At 37.8% G+C, this 5,000-nt stretch overlaps 1 protein-coding gene across 1 annotated transcript in view; it reads right to left on the bottom strand.

Annotated features, from left to right (window-relative positions):
* Nucleotides 1-4,879: 4,879 nt before the first annotated feature.
* LOC147442590 (uncharacterized) overlaps nucleotides 4,880-5,000 on the bottom strand; it is a 1,336-nt gene continuing 1,215 nt past the window's right edge. The window contains exon 1 of the mRNA XM_086528729.1: nucleotides 4,880-5,000. This exon is cut by the window's right edge and continues 1,215 nt beyond it. The gene's annotated coding sequence lies outside the window, so the exon portion shown is untranslated.

Below are 5,000 nucleotides of genomic sequence, written 5' to 3'. Positions count from 1 at the left end.
AACAGAGGGAAAACTGCCCTGGTTGTGGTGCATGCGCGTGCGTCTGTCTGCCATGTAGTTGGTCGACGACGGGCTAAGGTCAAGCAGTGTCACCAAGGGTTGTTGCAGTGATGGCGGCTGCAGTGATGATGGCTGCAGTGACGGATGCTGCAGTTGGGGCCTTACGGCAAAGCTCCGGCAAGGCAGCGTGGCCAAGCGTGCTGCAGTTGGTGGCGACTCTCCTCATGCATACGTCCTCCTGACGGTTGAGCTCCAACTAAGCAGCCAGTTGGCCAAGGGTGCTGCAGTTGATGCATGCACGCCTCTCTCTCTCTCTCTCTCTCTCTCTCTCTCTCTCTCTATGTGCGCGCGCGCACGCACGCAATTTGATGTGCGTCCCCCAATGCCTACGTGCACGCGCACGCGTGCACACACACACACCACATATCTGTTGCTCACTTGCAGGCGTTGCCTCTCTCTCTCTCTCTCTCTCTCTCTCTCTCTCTCCAACTCTCCAAAGTGACGAGAAGGATGGGGAGGCGGGGCCACGAGGGAACTCATTATCAAAGTTGGAGCTGGCTGGAGCCCTTTCAAACGTGTGGGCTCCAAGCATTAAACAAGGGCATGCGCGCTGGAGAAGGCTCTGACGACAGAGGCTAATTCTTTTTTGGAGTTTAGCCTTCCGCTTGCATTTTTCGACACGTGTAAAGTGTACTCGGTCTGTTGTTATAGAATACATATAAATTATATATATATATATATAGTAGAGATAACTAGCCCTTTGTAAGCACCCAATTCTAGCAATATTGGAAACTCTTTCTTAGCAAAGGTATTCACCATTTCATAGTGGCAATGAAGCTAAGCATCGCGCATGCATTTTGGTCATTTGTGCCTTGGAATTGAAAAGAAGAGTGATAGAGGAAGTTTGTTCATTGGAGCACACCTTCTTTTGAGCATGCCCAAACACGTAGTAGATGATTTATACCAAGCAAACTTATGTATTTGAACCTAACATATTGCTTAAAATCAAAGAATTGTCTTGCATTTCGTTGCCGATTAGATCCTGTGTATCAAGAACTTTAGTATTCATCGATCATGTTGCTTATGTACAACACCTCTCCTCTAGCCATTGTGTGTGTGTGTGTGTGTGTGTGTGTGTGTGTGAAAGAGAGAGAGAGAGTGAGAGAGAGAGAGAGAGAGAGAGAGAGAGAGAGAGAGACTTTTGCATTAGTGATTGAAAAAAATATATATTTTTGAAATCTGCTTACTAGATTCTAAAAAGCACTCCATTAAACTAGGCGAAAGTTCACTATGGCGTACATAAGGTTATGATAAGAATTCAATAATAAAAGGTTTTTTTGTGAGAGAAAGCAAGAAAATGATACTAATTTTTTAAACATTTATTATCATAATAAAACATTATGTTTTTTTAAAAAAGGTGTAACAATAAACTATTTAGACTACAATATATTCCAAAAACAAACAAAAAAATTGTTTGAAAAACCACTTGAAGCATTGTAACAAATCGAGAAAAAACAAGTGAAAGGGTCACGACGGCTTTTGAAAACAATAAGGAAGTGATAGAATCATTAGGTTGAATTTAACTAGAATTATATAAAGTGAAGTAGTGTTTGAGAATGTCTCTTTTATTAAGCCTTCGAGTGGCCTCCTCATAAAGAAGCAAACCAAAAATACTAACAAATTTTTTGAAATTTGAAAGATTTTTTAAATAAATTTTGATATCATTACACCGGTTTTTCTTCTCTTTATCATGGTTTGCTCATATATATATATATATATATATATAGTGTGTGTGTGTGTGTGTGTAAATAGATAAATAAATTTATGTATAAAATAAAAAAAACTCATTAATATATATTATATGTTTACTTATTTATATTTTGTGTATGTGTATGTATGTATAGAACTTACTAGAATTATGCAAGGTGAAGCTTCACTTTATTATTATGAAAGAATACAATGCAAGATAAGTCAAGCCATGTGAGGAAGTGAAATGAAAGGTAAAATAAAAAAATCCATTTAATACTTTAAAACCAAAATAACATTTAAAGTAAGTCTCCGTCATCGCTGAAAACATTGAAAGTATGCCTAATCCAACACTTCTCTAAGGCTTCTTTTAGAAAGCCAAAAAAGTGAAAGAAGAAGAGAAAGATTGTGTGTGACCCAATATTCAATGGTTCCTTTTAAAGAAGGAAGTACACAAATGTCAACAACTCTCACAAAGACCTAGAAGGAATAAGTTTTTAAAAAAAAGTATTTTGCCATGTGGCACTAATCTGCAATCTTTATTCAATGGTCCACAATTGCACCAAAAATCCAACACTTTACTAAAGACTTCTCATGTAGTCCACAAATGCTCACCAAAAGATGTCCCTCTTGGAAGACCAAGAGAAGCTTCCAAGGACAAAAGCTCGAGGGAAAATGCATTAGAGTCCAAATGGCACCAAAACTCACTACAAGTTGTCAAAAAACCCAAAGACTTAGCTAGTTCTAAGTTAAACGAATAAACCACTGTGTCATTTTTTGAGACTACACCTAAAAATTTAGCGTAGTGATTCCACACGGATGGATTAAACCGAGTCCAAAAATTGTTATTGAACTATATTAAAATTTATGAGGAATGGAGAGAATTTTGTGTGGTTCAATAAAAGCCTACAATCAAAATCAAGTGTCCAATAGGAAGCAAGCGTTGCCAAGCACCTTTGCAACTAAAAATATTGTGTCATGTACGAGACATTGAGCCTATACGAAAACAATAGGTATGATTTTGGCAAATTTTGAATAATGGGAGAAATGGGACTTGGAAGCATGGATGAAATCTTCATTTTGCATGCTTCATGGGCTACCATTCGTAACAAGTGCACTTATCTAGTGACCAATCTGTGTTGGTTCATGTAGAGAGGTGACATTTTCCCATGTACATGTAAAACACTAAGCAACTGCATACGCATAGACCGAGGCCATGAAGACCTTTTGGATTTCCATGGGTGATAGAGGCAATGATCTCATTCTAGAGGGGCTAGAAGATGGCCGCAAGTATCCCCCTAAAAATTTCCCAAAGTGTGCGATCTTACAAAACTTCTAGCATAATTTTTTTGCCCACTCTAATTCATTCACAGCAAGAACTCGAAGAACATTTGTTGCAAATGTCTTATGCACGATGAAGATGCAATTCTATCTTGCCAAGCGACTTTGATTCCCAAATGATAATGCATAAGTATAGATCAAACCGAATACATACACCTCCTCCTTTTGAGTTATAGAACATCCACATGAACAACAATCAAAATATGCATTCCACTCTCTTCAAAAATGTTAAAGCTAGATCTAGAAAACCTTCTCTAGAAACCAATCCTTACCGAGTACCTATCAATCCACGGATTCCATGTACGCAGAGCTAGCTTCAGCTCATACTGTCCTTTCCTAGTAGTGTCTTCTAGAACTGCTATCTTGAATCCTAGTGAATGCTCTACATATACCTCAACTTTTAAAAAGCCATTGAAAAAGGCTATTTCACACATTCTTGCATGATTAGCTGGCCTTTTTTCACAAGAAGAACAAGGACAATACGGATTGTGGTTGATTTACCTATGGGAGGAAAAAGTGCATTTTAAAGTCTACCATAAAAAAAAGTCTACAAGTCAAGTCTTGCACTTATCCGCAGATCCATTGACTTGTCCAAAGAAATGTGAATTTATTGGCTTCAAGTGGGTCACATATTGAGCAAAATCCCTTGGTTGAGCTTTCAAAGCAATGGCAAAGACACTAATACTTTGGTGGAAGATTTTCTACCAATATGATTATCACTTGTTATAGGGACCACCTGTTGCATTGCTTGTACATATGGGTAACAAATGTTCTAATCATATTTATTAGCTCCTTTTAATCTTAAATTAAGACATTTCTTTTACGCCCTTTCTGTCATCAGACTTGAAAGCAAACAATACCATCACGAGACCTCTCTACACGACATCAAAAATGTGTGATTGAAAACACAAGATAACAGAGCTCACCACTTTTCAAAACAAAATCCACTCTAGATATCAACCACTTGTGGTGTGGTACTCGCAATTCACCCATATGTGGCCGAAATCGACACAAATGGACACTAGAGAAATATCATGCTGGTTTTGGAAATGGGTTTCTAGGAAATTGGTATCAAATGCAACGCAGATTGAGTAAAACCAGATCTCAATGCAAGGAAGGCAACAGTGGCCATTAAAAAGGATGTCCAAACCATGATAGGATATATATATAATTTTGGTGAGATTCATGCATATCACGAGCTTACAGAATAATAACCAAATTGCACGATGGTCGAGATCAAGTCCCTATTTATCCCAGAATTGTCTCTACAAGTGTGTGAAGGTGTGGGTGCATGTACTTACGACATGCTCCTACAAATTCTCAAAAAAGAGAGAACACTTCAAAATGTTCTTAATTCTTTTTAAAATGCCCTTGCCTACAAAGAAAAAACAAACTCAAATCCGAACAGTTCACACACACAAGACTTTGCCATGTACTTGAGGTAATGGACTAAAGGCCGGGTCTCACTATGTACTAAGGAGTACTAGTGGAATGAAGACAAAGTTCCTAAATTGTGGTCGCATATCATTTCGTCTAATCACATGGTGTAAGGACTACTCGATAAAATTGAACATTGCTAGAACTGGTAGACCTATGGGGACTTGGCTCTTAAATCATATCTCACATTCAAATTATAGATAGAGGCAGTCAAATCATCTCCATAAATGCTATTTAGCACTTGAAAAGTTACAGTAATGACAATAATAATGTGTTTGTATGTACGTAGATAAATGCTTGTTCGACCGGGCATCCATTGTTGCGTGTTTCAGTGACTAGCGAAAATCTCTACAGATACTCCAAAAAAGAGAGCTTACTACAACAATTTGTTAGTGAAATATACAGAAAAAATAACCGCTTCTACCTCATTTTCACTAGAGGAAACAATATTACAAAACAGTTGAAGTAAAGGATTT

This window comes from Adiantum capillus-veneris, chromosome 14 (assembly GCF_014529385.1).
Source record: "Adiantum capillus-veneris isolate H3 chromosome 14, ASM1452938v2, whole genome shotgun sequence".
Lineage (NCBI taxonomy): Eukaryota > Viridiplantae > Streptophyta > Polypodiopsida > Polypodiales > Pteridaceae > Adiantum > Adiantum capillus-veneris.
The sequence above is the reverse complement of the archived record's forward strand: the minus strand, read 5'-3'. Positions and strand labels throughout refer to the sequence as shown.